Source organism: Eumetopias jubatus, unplaced genomic scaffold, assembly GCF_037043125.1.
Source record: "Eumetopias jubatus isolate StellerSeaLion01/CBP00866 unplaced genomic scaffold, mEumJub1_p1.0 scaffold_7, whole genome shotgun sequence".
NCBI lineage: Eukaryota > Metazoa > Chordata > Mammalia > Carnivora > Otariidae > Eumetopias > Eumetopias jubatus.
Genome location: NW_028274813.1, coordinates 58,062,465 through 58,085,051, shown reverse-complemented (window position 1 = coordinate 58,085,051; position 22,587 = coordinate 58,062,465). Strand labels below are relative to the sequence as shown.

Sequence of the window (22,587 nt, the reverse complement as noted above, 5' to 3'; positions counted from 1 at the left end):
ACACAGTGCTCCATGCAGTACGTGCCCTCCTTAATACCCATCACCAGGCTGACCCATCCTCCCACCCCCTCCCCTCTAGAACCCTCAGTTTGTTTCTCAGAATCCATAGTCTGTCATGGTTGGTCTCTCCCTCCGATTTCCCCCCCTTCATTTTTCCCTTCCTTCTCCTAATGTCCTCCATGCTATTCCTATGTTCCACAAGTAAGTGAAACCATACGGTAATTGACTTTCTCTGCTTGACTTATTTCACTTAGCATAATCCCCTCCAGTCCCATCCATGTTGATGTAAGAGTTGGGTATTCATCCTTTCTGATGGCTGAGTAATATTTCATTATATATTTGGACCACATCTTCTTTATCCATTCATCTGTTGAAGGGCATCTGGGCTCTTTCCACAGTTTGGCTATTGCGGACATTGCTACTTTGAACATTGGGGTGCATATGGCCCTTCTTTTCAATACATCTATGTCTTTGGGATAAATACCCAGTAGTGCAATTGCTGGGTCATAGGGTAGCTCTATTTTTAATTTTCTGAGGAACCCCCACAATGTTTTCCAAAGTGGCTGTACCAACTTGCATTCCCACCAACAGTGTAAGAGGGTTCCCATTTCTCCGCAACCTCTCCAACATTTGTTGTTTCTTGCCTTGTCAATTTTTGCCATTCTAACGGGTGTAAGGTGGTATCTCAGTGTGGTTTTGACTTGAATTTCCCTGATGGCTAATGATGATGCATTTTTTCATGTGTCTGTTAGCCATTTGTATGTCTTCTTTGGAGAAGTGTCTGTTCATTTCTTCTGCTCACTTTTTGACTTACTTGTTTTTTGGGTGTTGAGTTTGAGAAGTTCTTTATAGATCTTGGATACCAGCCCTTTATCTGTAGTGTCATTTGCAAATATCTTCTCCGATTCTGTGGGTTGCCTCTTTGTTTTGTTGACTGTTTCCTTTGCTGTGCAGAAGCTTTTTATCTTGATGAAGTCCCAAAAGTTCATTTTTGCTTTTGTTTCACTAGCCTTTGGAGATGTTATCTTGAAAGAAGTTGCCGTAGCCGATGTTGAAGAGGTTACTGCATATGTTCTCCTCTAGGGACATGGATTCCTGTCTCACATTGAGGTCTTTCATCCATTTTGAGTTTATCTTTGTGTATGGTGTTAGAGAATGTTCGAGTTTCATTCTTCTGCATGTGGCTGTCCAATTTTCCCAGCACCATTTATTGAAGAGACTTTTTTCCATTGCATATTTTTTCCTGCTTTGTCAAAGATTATTTGACCATAGAGTTGAGGGTCCATATCTGGGTTCTCTATTCTGTTCCATTGGTCTATGTGTCTGTTTTTGTGCCAGTACCATGCTGTCTTGGTGATCACTGCTTTGTCATATAGCTTGAAATCGGGCAACGTGATGCCCCCAGCTTTTTCTTTTTAAGCATTTCCTTGGCAATTCGGGGTCTTTTCTGATTCCATACAAATTTTAGGACTGTTTGTTCCAGCACTTTGAAAAATGTCATTGGCACTGAAGGTATAGATTGCTCTGGGTAGCATAGACATTTTAACAATGTTTATTCTTCCAATCCAGGAGCATGGAATGTCTTCCCATCTTTTTGTGTCTTCTTCAATTTCTTTCATGAGTGTTCTGTAGTTCCTAGAGTATAGATCCTTTACCTCTTTGGTTAGGTTTATTCCGAGGTATCTTATGGTTTTTGGTGCTATTGTAAATAGAATCGTTTCTTTAATTTCTCTTTCTACAGATGCATTGTTAGTGTATAAGTTCATAAAATCCATCTATGAAAAACCCACAGCGAATATCATCCTCAATAGGGAAAAGCTGAGAGCCTTTCCCTTAAGATCAGGAACACGTCAAGGATGCTTACTCTCGCCACTATTGTTTAACATAGTACTAGAAGTCCTAGCAACAGCAATCAGACAACAAAAAGAAATAAAATGTATTCAAATTGGCAAAGAAGAAGTCAAACTCTCTCTTTTCGCAGATGACATGATACTTTATGTGGAAAACCCAAAAGACTCCACCCCCAAATTACTAGAACTCATGCAGCAATTCAGTAATATGGCAGGGTACAAAATCAATGCACAGAAATCAGTTGCTTCCTGACTATTTGCATTTCAATAATGGATTTCAAAAATGGACTTTTCCTTTCTCACTCTTTCCCTGGGCCCTTCTTTCTCCCCCTTCACAGAGCCTACCCACCTCCATCCTCCCAAGCCCAGCGAGGTCCACCACATCTGCAACATCTTCCCAGATGCATCAGCTGCCTCTGTTCTTGCTCTTCTCTGACTTCCATCTCTCTGTCTATCCACTCACCCTGGCCTACATCGTCTTATCTTTCACTGGCAAGAAATCTCATAAAGGGGCCGCGCTGGTTCCCAGAAGAGGAGGAAGGAATTAAGGGCCAGCTGTGTCCCGAGGGTCCTTCAGTGTCATGAGGATCTCCGCCTCCTTCTCCATCTCTTTGCCTTTGCCTTCCCTCTATGCAGTTTCTTTCCCAGTCAAGCTCTCCCCACAAGGTGGCTTATATGATTCTAGGAGTTGGAGACCCCAGGAAAAGAGACCCTCTTCCCCAAAGTTCTGGAAGAAGTCCTGAGGCTGTTGGCAGGAGGCCCAACCCTGGGTTATAGGCTCACCTCTGGCATCGGGGTCAAGATCAGCCCCACCCAGGGCACCTGGGTGGTTCAGCTGGTTAAGCGTCTGCCTTCGGCTCAGGTCATGATCCCGGGGTCCTGGGATCAAGCCCTACATCGGGATCCCTGCTCAATGGGAGCCTGCTTCTCCCTCTCCCACTCCCCCAACCCCCTGTTCATGCTCTCTCTATCTCTCGGTCCCAAATAAGTAAATAAAATCTTAAAAAAGCAAAAAAACAAAAAAAAAAAACAGATCAGCTCCACCCAAAGCCCATGCACTGAGAAGGGGGAAGGGAGGATCCCAAAAGAAGGTTTCTTATTCCAAAAGGAACAATGCTACACGGACAAAAATAAAAGTTGTCTTCCTGATCCAGCACTATTATGCTCCAGATTTGTGTGTGCACATCTTGTTTTGCCTGCCTAGACAGTGTGCTCCTGCAGATCAGACACTCTCACTCTCCTCCGGCATCTGGCCTCGTATGAAATACATCATTACTACATATTCTATATATATTCATTGAATAAGAGAATTCCTCCTGTCTGAATAATGAGAAGCCTGGTGAAAATCTCCAAGTCTCTACAGGACTGGAAACCACCATACACAGGAAAGAAATTCCCATCACTGGGGCCAATAGACGTGTTTTCAAGGGTGACAGGCCCCTGCAGCTCCTCATTGCCTATTCGGCAATCCCAAATATCAGGTGGAAAATTCCAGCTCCTCGGCTTCCCTTGTAAAGAGACTGGAACTGGAATCGGTGACCTTTTTCTGCAGGGGGCCATAGGGCACATATTCTAGACTTTGTGGCCCTGCGGTCTCCGTTGTAACTATTCGACTCTGCTGTTTGTGGCATGAAAGCAGCTGCAGACAACATGTAAATGAATGTGCATGGCTGAGTTACAATAAAACTTTACTGATGGGCACTGAAATTGGAATTTCACATCATTTTCACATGTCATAAAATATTTTCGTTCAACAATTTAGAAAGGAGAAATAGTCTTAGTTTGCAGACCATAGAGAAACAGGCAGGGGGCCAGAATTGGCTCATGGGCCATAGTTTGCCGACCCTTGTCCTAGAGTATTTCAGTTTTTTTGTATTGTGGTGTTTTTGGTTTTTGGGGTTTTTTTTTTTTTTAGAAGGACCTTCTTATGACTTTATCAGAATAAGATAAAAAGCAAATTTGGCAATTTTAGCATTTTCACTTAAAGATTAACTTTTTGAGAGGTATAACCAGTTGAGGTTACAGTGTTATTATGGTATTTGAGTGTCCTGAAGTCTTTCAAATCTGTTCTCTCTGCGGTGCCTCGGTGGCTCAGTCGGTTAAGCAGCTGAGTCTTGGTTTCAGCTCAGGTCCTGATCTTGTGGGCATGGGACCAAGTTCTAAGTGGTGCTCTGTGCTCAGTGGGGAGCCTGCTTCAGATTCTCCCTCCCTCTCCCTCCGGCTCATTCTCTGTCTCTCCTTCTTTCTCGCTCAAATAAATATTTTTTTAAAAGATTTGTTCTCTCGGGGCGCCTGGGTGGCTCAGTCGTTGAGCGTCTGCCTTCGGCTCAGGTCATGATCCCAGGGTCCTGGGATCGAGCCCCACGTCGGGCTCCCTGCTCGGCGGGAAGCCCGCTTCTCCCTCTCCCACTCCCCCTGCTTGTGTTCCCTCTCTCGCTGTGTCTCTCTGTCAAATAAATAAATAAAATCTTTAAAAAAAAAATTTGTTCTCTCAATCTGAGGGCTTGCAAAAACCATTTAACCATGTTTATTGAGGTTTTCTAGAATTGCAGCCATGGAGGCTCCATACCAGCAAATAACCCTCTACAGATTTAAAAGCCATGTGTCTAAGCATGCTGACTCTCAGGTTACCAATGAACATATGCTTAATTTAGCTAATAGTCACATTACCATCTATTCAGCCCCAAAGTGATAAATGTGCAGTTAACCCAGGGGGACCTTTCTGTCATGTATTAATTCAGTCAACGTTTGAGTGCTTGCTATGTTCACATTGGATAACAATAGCAATAAATATTTTACTTATTCCACAAAGGAATCAAAGTAGCTAAAAAACATTTACATGATATCCTAAAATGTTTACTTTAAGAATAACTGGTCATTTGGGTGCCTGGGTGGCTCAGTCGGTTAAGCGACTGCCTTCGGCTCAGGTCATGATCTCGGACTCCCGGGATCGAGTCCTGCATCGGGCTCCCTGCTCAGCAGGGAGTCTGCTTCTCCCTCTGACCCAACCCCCTCTCATGCTGTCTCTCTCTCAAATAAATAAATAAAATCTTTTTAAAAAAAAAGAATACCTGGTCATTTATGTGCCATTATGTCATTTAATTCTCCTCCCAGCTTGGTGAGTTAGTTGGGAAAATTTATATTATTGTGGAAACCCGCGTCCCTACAAGGAAACAGCCAGAGAGGTTAAGGGACTTGAGGAGTCGGAACTTAAACCTAAGTCCTTTGGCTCTAAATGCTTGTTTTCTTTCCACGATACTTGCTCAAAGACAGAGCACCGACTCTCTAATGATAGGCCTGACATTTTAAATACACATGAAGACAATTATAGAATAGTGAGACTATCGATCTCCTTGCAGGAACAGAATTTTAAACTGAAAATCCTATCTTGTGAGGCAAACAGGATTTTTTTTTTTAAGATTTTATTTATTTATTTGAGAGAGAGAGTGCGTGAGAGAGCACAAGCAGTGGGGAGGGGCAGAGGGAGAAGCAGACTTCCTGCCTAGCAGGGAGCCTGATCCGGGACTCGATCCTAGGACCCTGGGATCATGACCTGAGCCAAAGGCACTCAACTGACTGAGTCACCAGGCACCCCGAGGCAAAGAGGATTTTAAGAACAGAAGACGACCTTAGTTGTTATGTCTTTGGAAAATTCCAACGATGGAGATACAGGCATCATCCCTGCAGAAAATGCAAATGCATGTCCCCCTAAAGTAGACCAGCCCTAGAATAACATAGGGTCTTGTCTCTGCCCTGTTTGCCAAGCTTTATCCTCTTTGCTCTTGCTGCCCATGTGTCCGTGTTTCTTTTCCTCCTGAGCTAACCTGCACCTAACAAACCAGAAGGTATCTGAGGAATGCTGGTGACCTAGAAAGATGCTAAAATGAAACGCCTGTTCAGAAAGGACATCAAATAGCCCAGGTGTGGAGTATGAACCATTACAGAGTTTAATGACTGTTGAAGCACACAGCCTACCACCTTGCTCCTAGGGAAGCTTTTACTCATCTCTCAAGAACCCATCTCATTTACCATGCATCCCTAACTTTGCCTCTGCACTCCATCCGCATACAGACAGGTTTGACAATGGTATAAGGACCTAATAGCCTGAATTCAGTGTTGTTTATAAGTACTTGTATATTAATCATACCTCCAACTAGAAAGTGACCTGTTTTTTTTAAGATTTATTTATTTATTTGAGAGAGACAGAGAGAGAGAGAGAGCACAAGGGGAGGAGGGGCAGAGGGAGAGAATCTTCAAGAAGACTCCCCACTGAGTGCAGACCCTACGTTGGTCTCCATCTCATGACCCATGAGATCATGACGAGCCGAAACCAACAGTCAGACGCTTAACCAAGTGAGCCACCCAGGTGTCCCTAGAATGTAACGTTTTGACATCAGTTTCACTTCCTTGTATCCCTGCCCCTTTGTCAACATCTACCACAGCAATAGTCATTGTGACAGTCTATTGTATCAGTAGTTCACAGTGAACCACAACACCCAATATTCACACATTTGCGTGCTTCCCTCCCTATTTAGAGTATACCATGTGACTGGTGTTAACCACAGAATTGGAAGTGACACTGTCAGTCCCTGGCCTAAGCCTTGAGAAGATCTGGAACTTCTGCTTTTGAACCCATGGGAGTTCTGAGCTACTATATGAAAAGTTGGGCTGCCCTGCTAAAGAGAAGGAGGCCCTGTCATCCCAGCGTCCCAATTTAGTTCAGCCCCCAGCTGCTCCAGAAGTTGACTGAGCCACAGGAGTGACCATTAATAAGATCAACAGAACTCTGCACCTGAGCCCATACTGCAGAACTATAAGAAAATTAAGGGTTTGTTTTATTTTAAGCCCCTAAATTTTGGGATTTATTATGCAATAATGGATAACTGAAACAGGTACTTGAAAAATATTTGTAGAATGAATAAATGAATGGAATTCATTTTTTTATTACTTTTGCTAAGAAACTACCATAGCAACAAATGTGACACTAAAAACTCATAGAGAAACAGAACAAATGAACAAACAAAACAAAACTCATGGATACAGAGAACAGACGGGTGGCTGCCAGAGAGGAAGGGGGTTGAGGGTGACATGGGTGAAGGGGGTCAAGAGGCACAAAACTTACAGTAATGAAACAAATAAGCCATGGGGATGTAACGCACAGCATGGTGACTAAAGTTAATAATATTGTATTTCACATTTGAAAGTTGCTAGGAGAGTAAATCTTAAAAGTTCTCATCACAATAAAAAAATTTAAATTTAAATTTCATAACTTTTATGGGGATTGATGGTAACCAGAGTTATTGTGATCATTTCAGTGTGTACAAATACTGAACAATTCTGTTGTGCACCTGAAACTAATATGTTATATGTCAATTATACCTCAATTTTTATTTTTTTAAAGATTTTATTTATTTATTCATGAAAGACAGAGAAAGAGAGAGAGAGAGGCAGAGGGAGAAGCAGCCTCCCCAAGGAGCAGGGAGCCCAATGTGGGACTTGATCCCAGGACCCTGGGATCATGACCTGAGCCGAAGGCAGACGCTTAACCATCTGAGCCACCCAGGCACCCAATTATACCTCAACTTTTTAAAAAAAATTGTAAATACCATTCAGTCCATCTGAAAAAAAAATTTAAAAACTCATAGAGTGGATTAAGAAGGAAAATGCATGGAGAAAGAGGAAAAAACACATTTCCTGAGAACCTTCTGTGCACCAGGTGTTGTACCAAGGCATTTTCACATTCACATTTCATTTTCTCAACAACAACCTAACGAGGTAGATATTATTTTCCTGCATTTTCTACTGATGAGAAAACTGAAGCTCTGACAAGTAGTTTAACGTGGTCAAACGGTTATAAAGTGTCAAAACTTGGATTCAAATATTAAACTTGCTGCTGACAATGACCTTGTTGTCCCTACTCCATCATACTGCCCTCATAGACACTTGTAGCCTGTGAGGTGTCATCAACAGCCCCAGCTTCAACAGGGGTGAAGATTCCGTGGGATCTTTTTTTTTTTTAATTTTTTTTTTATGTTACGTTAGTCACCATACATTACATCATTAGCTTTTGATGTAGTGTTCCATGATTCATTGTTTGCGTATAACACCCAGTGCTCCATGCAGTATGTGCCCTCTTTAATACCCATCACCACGCTAACCCATCCCCCCACCCCCCTTCCCTCTAGAACCCTCAGTTTGTTTCTCGGAGTCCATAGTCTCTCATGCTTCATCTCCCCCTCCGATATCCCCCCCTTCATTTTTCCCTTCCTACTATCTTCTTTTTTTTTTTTTTAACATATAATGTATTATTTTCCGTGGGATCTTGAGCTGCTTCCGTGACCCCCATACACTCAAATTTCAGCTCCCCATGCAGGACACTCCTGTACTGACACTGCCTCTTCTTTCCTACAATCCATCCCAACTCCCAGAACTGTTACAGTTTCAACAACTCCTTTTTGAAACCCTTCAGGTCAGTCTGGGTGCAAGGGACCAGGGGGACCAGGAGACCAGACCCAATGATCCCTCGGGGCCAGATGTAGTTGTAAGGATAGTATCTCAGAATCCTAGAAAAACAAGAAGAGAAACTATATGCCCCAGTGCAGTGCATGAAAATGCATACCATATCCTGGCACACCCGTGGATGTGCTCGGTAAGTCTGGGTGTGACAGTGAATAAGTATGCATTTTTTTACAAGCTCCCCAAATAATTCTGATACACAATCAGGTTTGAAAACCACTGTCCTGTCCATTTAAAAATATAACTAATTCAGGAAAAACTGATAGTTTTTACCCCTCAGGGCACATGTCATACTGATGGTATGTGAAAGATGATACAGTCTTAATTATGTGGCCTGTCTATCTTGACATCTTCAATTCACTAGATGTCATCAACTATCTTCTTTAATGCTGAGGCATAAAACCAGTATAATATCTCAAAAGGTTTTAAAAATCTCAGTAGTCATCCTAAAACTGGTACCATTACCCCATAAAATAACATGGTAGATTTAGATTTGATTCTTTGAAGGGGTATTAATGCACCCTTACTATAATGTTTCCAGCTGATACACTTAAGAGTATATAACTTGCCTTCATGTTTCTCTACTTTGCTAATTAAATGTAATGTTACGGCTTCCAGGTCAAAGTGGAATCTGGTTAACATTTTCCCATAAAGTTGCTCCTACGTTTGCACTAAAATAGCCATGAAAATATAAGACAAAACCCACCACACCTATAACTTAGTGATCAATAACCTTATGGCTGAATCTTAGTGGAATCAAACAAAGCCCACGGCATGTGCAAATGCACAAAGAGAAAAACCTATTTGTTGTTCATCACACCACACAGTCTGGTTTGCATCATGAGAAAGAAGCTGCTTGAGGAAAAAAAAAATAATACAGATTTTTTTTATTGAAACAAACAACAAGACTTTTTATTGAAGTATAATACAGATACAGAAAAGCTCATGTAGCCCAGCTAGCTCAGTCGGTAGAGCATGAGACTCTTAATCTCAGGGTCGTGGGTTCGAGCCCCACGTTGGGCGCAAGTCCTTTTGAACAGAAAAGCTCATGTATCATAAATGATACATTGGCTTTTTACAAACTAAACTCATCTGTGTAACTAGCACCCACATCAACAGATTACCAGTGGCCCAAAGAGTGCCCTCAGGCCCCTTCCCAACCACTACCCCAATCCCCCAACACCAGGGTTTGAGCTTCACCGAAAAATCAGTAAAGATATTTCTATTCCCCCCACCTTCAGTTCACGGACTCAGAGTCCAAGAGAATGTAACAACCACTTTTGTGTCCTCCCTTCTCACCTCTTGCCGGTGAGTGTCCCTTCTGGAGGTGCTGCCTGCACACTCCCCTGCACCCCCATCCCCAGCCATGCCTTGCAAAACTGAAGAAATCAAGGACTTTCTGCTCATACTCAGGTGAAATGATGCAAAATACATCAAGATCAAGAAAACTAAGGATAATGTGAAGTTTCAAGTTCAATGCAGCAGATACCCTTTACACCTTGGTCATCACATACAAAGAGAAGGCAGAGAAACTGAAGCAGTCCCTGCCCCCAAGTTTGGGAGTGAAGGAGCTGAAATGAACCTGGCACAATGATTTGAACTCCATTAAATTTTTTAAAACTCTTAAAAAAAAAAAAAAAAAAGAATGGAACAACCAGAGAAAAAGGCAGCTGCCCTCTATGCTCCCTCAGGGGCTCCTCTCTGTGCCAAATACAATATCACACAAGCCTCTCCTTACCTACCCTACTCTCCCAAATCTCTGTACCCAGGCAGAGTCTGCAAATGGCAGGTCGTGCTGGGTGATTGGTATGTGTGCAGAGCTGCAAGGAGATGCGGTGAGGGACTGGTGGCAGCTGGTGGCTTCTGCCATAGGGACCCTGACTGTTGGGGACTGTAGTTTTTATGTATGAGGATGCTTCGTGTATCACAGAATCAGACATTAGAGCTAGATGGCGTGTCAGTGAAACAAATGCCTACTTAGAAATGGGGAGTTAAGTGGAAGGCTCAGTGCATTAACCTGCCCTTCTCTGAAAAAGAGACCATAAAAAACATTCATCTCCTCTGAAAAAGAGACCATATCAAAACATCTTTGGACGTATTAATACATCAACACATTTTTGTGGGAGATACAGGTGAGGGGAAAATAACAAAAGCCCTCCTCACCTGCCTGATGACAAATACACCATCTGGATTCATCTCACCTTGTTCAAGGGATAAAAAAAAGGAAAACCAACATGAGTCTATGGGAAAAAATTACAGGATAAAGAAAAAGAGAACCATATGGAAGAGACCAGGAAAAAAAAAGAGCTAAGCTCCGAAAATAAACTCTTTCTGTACTCCAGAAGAAAATTTCCAAACCCCGATTAGCCCTTTAAGGACAATATAAAAAGATACCGGTTTAACAAAGAGAAGCGGGACAAGGAAGGAGCAGGCTGGAATGAGATGGCAAAATGACCATCTTAAAGAGACTGAAAGCACTCTGGCACACAGTACTGTTTTAGTGAACAGTTTGATAATATCTACGAGTTTAATTATATGCATGCCCTATTACCCAAGAAACCCTCTCCTAGATAGAAACTTTACCCAAAGAAATGTCACAGGGGCACCAGGATACACATTTCAAGTTAATAATACCGTACTGAATATTGGAAATTTTCTAAGAGAGTAGATTTTGGGGGCTGTAAGTATGTGAGGAGAAGAAATGTTAATTAGGGGCACCTGGGTGGCTCAGTCAGTTGGGTGACTGACTCTTGGTTTCAGCTTAGGTGATGATCTCAGGGTTGTGAGATCGAGCCCTGCATCAGGCTCCACGCTGAGCGCAGAGTCTGCTTGGGATTCTCTCTCTCCCTCTGCCCCCCTCCCTCAAATAAATAAATAAATTTTTTATTTTATTTATTTATTTGACACAGAGAGAGAGAGATCACAAGGGGGGGGCGGCGCTGGGACAGAGGCCAGAGGGAGAAGCACACTCTCCACTGAGCCGGGAGCCCGACGCAGGGCTCGATCCTGGGACCCTGGAATCATGACCTGAGCCGAAGGCAGCCACTGAACCGACTGAGCCACCCAGGTGCCCCAATAATTCTTTTTTTTAAATATATGTTAAATAGCTTGACTGTAGTAATCATTTCACTATGTATATATCAAATCACCATGTTGTATAGCTTAAATACATAGTTTTCTTTTTTATAAGTTTTTAAAGAATGTTTTTGGCAGCATTGCTTGTAGTAGCAAAAACAAACAACCCAACAGCCCGACTGTACATAGAGGATAATGTGGTAGTATACACAAACGACAGAATACTCTTCAGAAATGAACATAAGCAACCTAAAACTACTCACCACAGAACACATAAATGTCACAAATGTCATGCCTTATGGAAGAAGCCAGATAAAACCTTCCTATTGATTGATTTCATGTATATAAAGTTCAAAAGCTAACCTACAATATTTAGGGATGCATACATAGGTAGTCAAACTATTAAAACAGAAAAAGTAAGGCAGTGATTACTACCGAAGTCAGACGTGCGTGACCTTTGAGAGGAGCAAGGCTTTGTGCTTGGGATGAGGATGTGGGGAGCCCTGGAGTGTGGCAGTATTCTATTTCCTAACCTGAGCTGGTACACACAGTTCATTCTTTTAGTATTTCTCAAGCTGTACCTTCAGGATGTAGACACTTTTCTGTATGTGCATCATATTTCACAACTTTAAAAAAGTGTTAGAAACAGGGACGCCTGGGTGGCTCAGATGGTTAAACGTCTGCCTTCAGCTCAGATCATGATCCCAGGGTCCTGGGATCGAGTCCCACATCAGGCTCCTGGCTCAGCAAGGAGCCTGCTTCTCCCTCTCCCTCTGCCTCTCCCCCTGCTCATGCTTTCTCTCTCTCTCTGTATCTCTGTGTCTCAGATGAATAAATAAAATCTTTAAAAAAAAAAGTGTTAGAAACATATTAGCAGAATTAAATCTAGGTTGACAGAAAAGGTGGGTTTGATAAGAGAAAAAAATGAAGGCAAACTTGTATCCTCTTATAAACTACAGAGGTAGAGACCACAGATGGCAGCAAGGGGAGGTGAGATGGTGACTGTGGAGGGGGAAAAAAAGAGGAGATTGAAATATAGACAACTTGAGGGTGCCTGGGTGGCTCAGATGGTTAAGCGTCTGCCTCCGGCTCGGGTCATGATCCCGGGGTCCTGGGATCGGGTCCCGCGTCGGGCTCCTTGCTCAGTGGGGAATCTGCTTCTCCCTCTCCCTCTGCCTCTCCCCCTGCTTGTTCTCTGTCTCTCTCGCAAATGAATAAATAAAATCTTAAAAAAAAAAAAGAAATGTAGACAACCTGAGATCCCCAGAAAAAAAGTCCAATATAAAACAGAAGGGGAAATCTAATAAATGATAACTGAGTAACATAACAGGTGCTAGGCCAAGTACTTTATACAAATTAACCCACTGAATTCTTACAATAACTCTAGGGGGTTAACTATCAACATCAGTTTTCTTCTTTACGCTCCTGGGAAAACCAAGACCTAACTTTCCCAAGACCTTATGGCTGGGAAGCGGTAGGCAGGGAAGAGGTAAATAGATGCCTCGAGCCTCTGTCTGGGAGGCACCAGTCAGTCCTTTGAACCATTACTCCAAGCTACCACCTATTTGTCCCCGCTCTGGATTAAAACACAACATACTGCAAGATTCAAAGCCAGAGGTCAGTGGGGAAAATCTTCTAAAAGATTTAAGGAGAAACTCATTTTGATCCAAGGATTCTATTTTATTTGTTTGTTTATTCATTTTGTTTGGGGTTTTTTGTCTTTTTTTAAAGATTTTATTTATTTTGATATAAAGAGAGAGCACAAGCAGGGGGAGCGGCAGGCAGAGGGAGAGGGAGAAGCAGGCTCCCCGCTCAACAGGGACCCCAACGTGGGGCTGGATCCCAAGACCCTGGGATCATGACCTGAGCAGGAGCCAGACGCTTAACCGTCTGAGCCACCCAGGCGCCCCTGTTTGTTTATTCATTTTAGAGAGCACTAGAGAGTGCTGGCCCATGTGCGTGGAAATGGGGGGAAGGGGGTGGGGGCAGAGAAAGAGTATCTTAAGCCAACTGGTGGTGGTGAGCCCAGAGCCCATGGGCCCAGATCTCACGACCTGAGCCAAAATCAAGAGTCAGAGGCTTAATGGACTGAGCCACCAGTCACCCCAACCTAAGAATTTTATATGCAACCAAGTTGTCTCACACTTGTGAAAGCAACAAAACAAAATCAGATATTTCAGAGAATATGCCCACTCATGTATAATTCTTTCAAAAAATATATATTTGGGGGCGCCCGGGTGGCTCAGTCGGTTAAGCGTCTGCCTTCAGCTCAGGTCATGATCCCAGGGTTCTGGGATCAAGCCCCGCATTGGACTCCCTGCTCAGCAGAGAGCCTGTGGTTCTCCCTCTCCCTCTGCCTGCTCCTCTCTCTGCTTGTGCTCTCTCTGTGTCAAGTAAATAAATAAAATCTTTAAGTATATATTTGAAATTTGAAGACAAATTTCAATTGACCCAGAGAAGAGGCCTAAAAGGAGGTAAAAGTGAAGGAATCATAACACAGAATGATTTTTCCAGAGATCTGAAAATAACTGAAACAAACATAAATTTAAATACTGCAGAAATAGTTTTTTTAAACTAATGTCAAAACATATTTGTTTTAATTTTTACAATAATCTATATTTAAAAACCCAGATTCTGTTAACAAAAACTGCGTGGGTGAGGGACAATGAGCAATGAGAAGGTAGAAAGTAGGTGAACCTGCCCCGCCATGGTAATCAAAGCTGCAGTTTTACTTTTATGATAGAGAAATGTAAGTTAAAAGAATGCTTTTGAAAAACGTGGAGAACTAAGTACCACTAGCAGAATTTAAATATGTGTGCCAGTATCTCCAAAGGAAGATAAAAGCAAAGAAAATGAGATCCATACTTCAAAACAATGAAAATGCAAAAAAAAAGGGAAAATAAAACGTGAAACAAGATGAAAAGTAGAACCAAATGTCTTCTAGTCAAATGACTTGCAGATTGCGTTTAAGAGTCCCATCTAATATAAAGTGACATAAAGGGATAAAAGTTAGAGGGAAGAAAAATGTAGGGAAGACCAAGGCAGGTATAAAAGAGGGAGTGAGGAAGTTAAGGCCAAAAACCTTACATAGGGCAAATAGAATCATTTTATATTAATAAGCGGTATGGTCCTTAGTACTAGCATAGCAGTCAAATCTTTATATGCTGACTAGGATTGTACTGAAACCCATACAGGAAATAAGTCTTCAGAAATACAAGAATACATTTTCAGCAACTCAGTAGTAGCAGTGGACTTTGACACAATATCTATCTTGACAAATCAAGTAGGCAAAAATAAACAAGGACAATGTTTCAAGAAATCCACAATAAGGGCGTCTGGGTGGCTCAGTTGGTTAACTGGCTGTCTTTGGCTCAGATCATGAGCCCGACATCGACATCGGGCTCCCTGCTCAGCAGGGAGCCTGCTTCTCCCTCTTCCCCCACCACTCATGCTCACGCTCACACTCTCTCTCTCTCACACAAAAATAAATAAAATGTTAAAAAAAAAGAAATACATAAAGATCAAGTTAATAGATATGTATATCAAATTACATATCCCACAAACCAAACACTACCTCCTAAAAGCCTAAGTAAGAAAAAAAAAATCAAAAACTCAGCTATGATCAGGATCAATTTAGAGATAACCAAAATGAGAACACTACATATAAAAGGATACACTATCACCAATGAGACACTCAGATGAAAATATTGATAAACACTTTAAATATTAAGAAAGCATTAAAATAAACGAGCTGAGGGCGCCTGGGTGGCTTATATGGTTAAGCGTCTGCCTTCAGCTCAGGTCATGATCCCAGGGTCCTGGGATCGGGTCCCGCATCGGGCTCCCTACCCTTTGGGAGCCTGCTTCTCCCTCTGCCTCTCTCTCTCTCTCTCTGTCTCTCATGAATAAATAAATAAACTTTAAAAAAATAATAAAAATTAAAAAAATAAAAATAAATGAGCTGAGCACTTATAAGAAAACAATAAAGCGAGTCAAGGGTAAACACAAAGAAGGAATTAATAGAAGAAGAAAATAATAAGAAAATGAAATTGATAACCCCAAAGATGGTTCTTTTTTTTTTTAAAGACTTATTTACTTATTTGAGAGAGAGAGAGAGCACACGTGCATGCACAAGCATACAGGAGGGGCAGAGAAAGAGAATCCTGAGCAGAGCCCCCTGAGCAGGGAGCCCTTTGTGGGCTCAATCTCACGGCCCTGAGATCATGACCTGAGCCTAAGTGAAGAGTCAGACTAACTGACTAAGCCACCCAGGCATACCCCAAAGATGGTTCTCTGAAAAAAGCCATAAAATGGATAAAAATTCTGTTGACTCTAATCAGCAAGCAAAGACAGAAAAATACTCACAGAGGATCAGGAACTGAGAGATGAGAACTTCTTTTTTATTTTATTTTTTTAAGATTTTATTTATTTATTTGAGAGAGAGAGAGAATGAGAGATAGAGAGCACGAGAGGGAAGAGGGTCAGAGGGAGAAGCAGACTCCCTGCTGAGCAGGGAGCCCGATGTGGCTCTCGATCCCGGGACTCCAGGATCATGACCTGAGCTGAAGACAGTCGCTTAACCAACTGAGCCACACAGGCGCCCCGAGAACTTCTTTAAAATACAAGATTAAAAGTTTTGAAAATCTGGATCAACAACAAAATACAGTTCCACACCAGTTAGTTTGGCAAAAATCATAAAAATCTAACAATAACCAACCAACACTGTGCATGTGTGGTGGATGCACTAGGCTAGACTATTGAAATCTGCTTTTGTTTTGAGGTTAGGCAACACTGAAGACTTCCAAGTAGTTTAAGATGCTTTTATTTCAGTCTAGTCCCTACACAGCAAATAGTGCAAAGGGTACCTAAGACGAAGGTCGCTCGATGCAGCTCCCCATTACCTCCCTTGTTTTTCACGATGGCTCACCAGAATTTTAGCTCAGCAGGTCAGAAAAGCACAGAATGAACGACTCCCTGATTTGTTAATATACCAGCACATTAAAATCCAGAAACAACTTTGGCTACTCAAGAAGCCAAGTTGCCTGTCCCTAATGTTTAGGTTCCATGCCTTGACATTCTTGCTGCTCCAGCTCTAGGGCAATGCCCTCGTCTGCACTGCAGGATCCAGGTGTTTTTCATTTATGTCTCTCAGGGAATTTTGTGCCAAGGATTGGCCATAACCATTCACAATGTAATACCCACTACTCTGATATGTCTATTCATTTGTTCATTCATTCAACAGATATTTGATAGCCTTTTGTTTTTGTTTTTTTTTTATATAAGATTTTATTTATCTGACAGAGAGAGACACAGTGAGAGAGGGAACACAAGCAGGGGGAGTGGAAGAGGGAGAAGCAGGCCTGTGAGCCAAGCAATCTAATAAACCCTGGGAATACAGAAGCTGGGCAAAAATTACTGCCCTCAATAGGGACAGCACATTCCAGCAGGAAAGACAGACACAGTAAAAAAAAAAAAAAAAATTATAATACAAACCATGTACCAGTATCTACGGGAGCAAGCCATGGGAAGTCAGGGAAGACTTCACTGGGAAAGTATCCTTTAGAATAAGTATGCAGGGGGCTCCTGGGTGGCTCAGTTGGTTAAGTGTCTGCCTTCGGCTCAGGTACTGATTCTGGAGTCCAGGGATGGAACCCTGCATCAGGCTCCCTGCTCAGAGGGGAGTCTGTTTTCCCTCTCCCTCTGCCCCTCCCCCCACTCCTTCTCACTTGCTCACTCTCTCAGATAAATAAATAAAATCTTTAAAAAAAAGAGAGAGTAAGTATGCAGTATTTGTCTTTCTGGGTCTGGCTTATTTCACTTAGTGTAAAGTCTTCCAGATTCATCCATATTGTTGAAAATGTCAGGATTCCCTTCTTTTTTAAGGCTGAGTAACAGTTCAATCTTTTATATATATATATTAAACACACACAATGAACTATTACTCAGCCTTAAAAAAGAAGGAAATTGCAACAATATTGCTTGTATACTTGAAATTTGCTAAGAGGATAGATCGCAATTTAAATCTCTCACCACACACACAAACACAAAATGGTAACTATGTAGAGAAGATTGGTAAGTTATTTAGCTGGGTTGTGGTGATCTTTTCACAATGTATACATATATCAAAACATCAAGTTGCACACCTTAAACACATACAATTTTTATATATCAAACATACCTCAATAAAGTTGTTAAAAAATAAGGAATACGTGTGAATTCTCTAGCTACAGTGAGGTATCTCCGGGCACAGGCTGCCTGTCTCCTCTCCCTCCCATGTCCACTACCCTCCTCCAAGCAACACCTGTCTTGCCTAGATGACCACAGGTCCTTCCCATGTGCCCCCGTTTGATTACATCCAGCCTTCCCACCCTTCAGACTTTTCTGCTCTGACGATACATTGCCCTTGAGGATCTGACCCCCGGCTGTCTCACCGGTTGTTTTTTGTTTTTTGTTTTTTTTAAGATTTTATTTATTTATTTGACAGAGAGAGAGAGAGACAGCAAGAGAGGGAACACAAGCAGGGGGAGTGCGAGAGGGAGAAACAGGCTTCCCGCGGAGCAGGGAGCCCGATGCAGGGCTCGATCCCAGGACCCTGGGATCATGACCTGAGCCGAAGGCAGACGCTTAACGACTGAGCCACCCAGGCACCCTTGTCTCACCAGTTTTATCTACTGTGTTTTCCCAGGTATTCATTGGGAGCAGAAATTACCCAATTGAAATGACCCCCTACACTCTTGCCAGAGAATTTGTTAGAGTTTCTTGCAGGTCCCAACATTCTCTTTGCTACAAGTCTGACATAGTACCAGGGCCTGGGAATGTGCTGTACACTCTCAGTGGGCGTGACAATGCTGAGGGCAGCGATAGTGGGGGAAATAGACTATATCTCCATTAAAAATGAGATCGGGGAGGGAGGTAGGCGGGCCCTCATTCCAGCCCGGCCAGAGCAAGGCACAAGCTACTGAGCTGGGGTTTGCACCTGACGGACACCTTTCTGCTTGCCTCCTTCCAGAGCAGACCTCCTCAACACCCAGAGCCCTCTCTTTCGGAAGCAGTCATGCCTGTGACAAAGAGTGCCGGGGGCCCCCAGGGCACTGTTGACCTCAAACTGGACGGCAGGTCCCCTCCCAAAAGTGCCAAGAAGATGCAGAACAAGGACTCCAGCTTCTGGGATGGACGGCCTTCGGAGTCACCAGGCTTAGAGAAGACCAAGGGCATAACAGCGTTCCAGACCTTGGTTCACCTGGTGAAAGGCAACATGGGTACAGGGATCCTGGGACTACGCCTGGCTGTGAAGAATGCGGGCATCCTGATGGGCCCTCTCAGTTTGTTGGCCATGGGCTTCATCGCTTGCCACTGTATGCACATCCTGGTCAGGTGTGCCCAGCGCTTCTGCCACAGGCTTAACAAGCCCTTCATGGACTATGGCGACACGGTGATGCACAGCCTAGAAGCCAGCCCCAGTGCCTGGCTCCGGACCCATGCCCACTGAGAAAGGAATATCGTGAGCTTCTTCCTTATAGTCACCCAGCTGGGCTTCTGCTGTGTGTACATTGTGTTTCTGGCTGATAATTTAAAACAGGTAGTGGAAGCAGTTAATGGGACCACCAGCAACTGCCATTACAATGAGACAGTGTTTCTGACGCCCACCATGGACTCACGACTCTACATGCTCTCCTTCCTGCCCTTCCTGGTGCTGCTAGTCCTCATCCGGAACCTCCGGGTCTTGACCATCTTCTCTTTGTTGGCCAACATCAGCATGCTGGTTAGCTTGATCATCATCACCCAGTTTTATCATCCAGGAAATTCCAGACCCCAGCCTGTTGCCACTGATAGCAAGTTGGAAGACCTACCCTCTCGTCTTTGGAACAGCCATTTTTTTCATTTGAAAGCATTGGTGTGGTAAGGTTTGCATTGGGGTGATCTTTCCCCCGTGCTGTGGGTGGCCTTTTGAACAGGATCCAGGAACTCTAGGTTTCTGGGTTTCTGTGTGCACACAGGGGAAAGTAACCGCTTGTCCCAATACATCTATTAAACATTTATCTTCATACCAAAAAAAAAAAAAAAAATAAGGAGATTGGGGCAACTGGGTGGCTCAATCAATTAAGAGTCTGCTGGCTCAGGTCATGATCCCAGGGTCCTGGGATTGAGTCCCGCATCGGCTCCCTGCTCAGTGGGGAGCGTGCTTTTCCTTCTGCCCCTTCCCACAGCCCCACCCCCGCTCCTGCACGCCGGTGCACTCACTCTCTCTCTCTCTCTCCCCTTCACGCACAGGCAAAAATAACCGGAGTCTGCTTCTCCCTCTGACCCTCTTCCCTCTCGTGCTCTCCATCTCTCATTCTCTCTCAAATAAATAAATAAAATCTTTAAAAAAAAGACAACAAATAAATCTTTAAAAAAATGAAATTAGGAGCCTCAGAAGAGAGGGAGAGGAAAGTAGGAGATGGGTAGTAGTAAAAGAGGGAGATTTAGGACATTGAGTGTCTCAGCCCAGTATCAAAGTGCTCGGCGGAGGGGTAAGTAGTAGAGACCCAGGTAAGTATAAATCCCTAGTCAAAAGAGGCTTGAGTCTGTTCCTGCCTGGAGTTCTATTCTACAGGTGACTGTAGTAAAGTAGGTAGCGGTGTGGAGAAGGCCTGAGAGAACAGAGCTTCACCCCTGCTCAGGTGTACCTGGGTACCGGCAGTGAGCTGGAAAGAGTCACAAGAGGTTTCAAACCCCTTAATGAAAGGTGCAGAAGGTACCTGAAAATCAGCACACTGAGCTTAGAGTGGTGATGGCCCCAAGCCAGGGGCCAGTGTGGGCCGGCTGACTTTGGGAAGGCCAGGAGGACCAGGGTGAGCAGGTGTGGGAGCCTGATCAGCAAGGGGTCACAGCCGGACTTTCCCGGAGCATTACCAAGAGAAACAGGCCAGAAGTTACAGAAGCGACGCACAGTGAGGAAAAGGCTGATGGCCAAAGACCAAATGGGACTGCCTTCCAGCCAGAAGTCAGTGAGGCCCAAATGACCCTTTGTGGCTTGTAAACTTGGCCCCGTACACAGAGGGCAAGGAGAGACCGAAAAAGGAGGCAGGCCACTCCAGATTGCGAAGTGGCCATTATAAGAAGCAAGGAAACTTCCGAGGCTTGTCTTTGGTAGCCACAAGCAGTAGATCTCTGCACCCAGTTGCCAGAATCTTAAGTTTCTACAACTGCCTTAACTGGGTTCAGTTAACACCAAGCAAGGCTGCATTATAGAAACAGGGCCTAAAGAGGGAATGGTGGGCGGAATCTACATTACAAGGACAAGGAAGGGGTGAGGAGCCGCCAATTGCCTGGGGCCAGCTCACAGGTCAACTGGAGGTCACGACCTCTCGATGACCTCCGCCAACACATTTCCCTTATCTCAGGACCCAAGCTCCACAGGAATTTTAATCACCCTCAGGGAACGGAGCAAAAAAGGAGCATGGATTCTGGAGCAAACTATCTGGACTTAATCTCTAGTCTACCATTAAGTAGCCTGTGATCTTGAGTAAGTTGTTTAACCACTCTGTGTCTTAGTTTCCTCATTGGCAAACTGGGAATTATAATAGTGCCTGTCTCAGAGGTTATCCTTAACACATAGAACACTGCCTGGGGTGGTGCCTGGGGGGGCTGTCAGTTAAGCGGCTGCCTTGGGCTCAGATCAGGTTCTCAGGGTCCTGGTATTGAGCCCCGCAGGGCTCTGCCCTCCTTCTCCCCCTCCCCTGGCTTGTGCACGCTCATGCACACTCCCACAGTCTCTCTCTCTCTCTCAAATAAATAAAATCTTAAAAAAAATAAAACAGAACACTGCCTGGCACTTATTAAATGCCCTGCAAGTATGGGTTGTCATTGTCATGGGAGGCCTGACTGCACATTACAAGCACTCAATCGTTTAATCCTCACACAACACTAGGAGGTAGGTACTATGATTTTAGAAGGATGTGAAACAAAACTTGTCAAGAGACGGGGCACCTGGGTGGCTCAGTGGTAAGCACCGACTCTTGATTTCGGCTCAGGTCGTGATCTCAGGGTAGTGAGATCGAGCCCTGCATTGGGCTCCATGCTCAGTATGGAGTCTGCTTAAGATTCTCTCTTCCTCTCCCTCTGCGCTTTCCCCCAAGCACTCTCTCTCTAAAATAAACAAATCTTAAAAAAAAAAAAAGTGGTCACATCTAGAGAGGCTAGGATGGTACGTGACCTCAAAATCCCAACCCAGCCTCTCTTATTGTATCACAATTGCTGCTCTTAAAAGAATTGATTTACAGAACAAATAAAAAATTTCATGTATTTATAATTTTCTTCTGAGAACTCAGATTTTGAAAGCTTGTCTTGCATGATGTGGAATTAAAGTCATACTCTTCAATTTTGTACCCTTTCAACCAACAATGTTTTACTTTTGGGGTCTAATTATTTCAGACAGGAGTCGGGATTAGGTTTCAAAAAAACAAATACTAAAGCATGGGTGTTGATAGAAAAAAAGTCACATAAAAATTAGAAAAGTTCAGAATTTAAATTGGAGGAGAGAGATATTAAAACAGGATTTGAGTTTCCAGTTATGTAGTAGCTACTGACCCCCTGAGGTGAAAAAGTGTTAGGCCTTCAAGCTGTAGTCACCTCAATTGAAATTTATTTTAGCATTTTCTAACCTGTTTCTCTGAGATGCTTTCCTTGCTATTTTTATTATATTATTATTTCTTTCTTTCTTTAGTGATTCTCCCCTTTGTTCACTGAAGTCTTAATATAAAAACTCGGAGTGAATTAAAATGTTCACTCAATTCAAGAGCTAGTTCAGCAATTCCACAAATAAGTAGAAGGTGAAAATAATAGAGAAATGTAATGACACATTCCTCAACAGAAAAAAAAAGAGCACAGAATAATTTTTGTCTCTTGTCAAGTTTTTTTTTTTTTTAAGATTTTATTGCTTTATTTTAGGGAGAGAGAGAGAGCATGAGCAGGGGGAGAGAATCTCTCAAGCAGACTGCCAGCTGAGTGCAGGGCCCAACACAGGACTTGATCTCACGACCCCAAGATCATGACCTGAGGCGGAACCAAGAGTCAAGACGCTTAACCGACTGAGCCACCCAGGAACCCTATTTCTTCATAAGTCTTGTTTCACATCCTTCTAAAATTTAATAGTAAAGAATTG

General features: G+C 43.2%; 1 non-coding gene and 2 pseudogenes across 1 annotated transcript; all 3 read left to right on the top strand.

Moving 5' to 3' along the window:
- Positions 1–9,316: 9,316 nt before the first annotated feature.
- Positions 9,317–9,389, top strand: TRNAK-CUU (transfer RNA lysine (anticodon CUU)). Its single transcript has one exon. It is a non-coding gene; the product is annotated as a tRNA-Lys (tRNA).
- A 343-nt stretch (positions 9,390–9,732) lies between these two features.
- LOC114209107 (large ribosomal subunit protein eL38 pseudogene) lies at positions 9,733–9,946 on the top strand (annotated as a pseudogene).
- An 8,549-nt stretch (positions 9,947–18,495) lies between these two features.
- LOC114205024 (proton-coupled amino acid transporter 2 pseudogene) lies at positions 18,496–19,361 on the top strand (annotated as a pseudogene).
- The last annotated feature ends 3,226 nt before the right edge of the window (positions 19,362–22,587 follow it).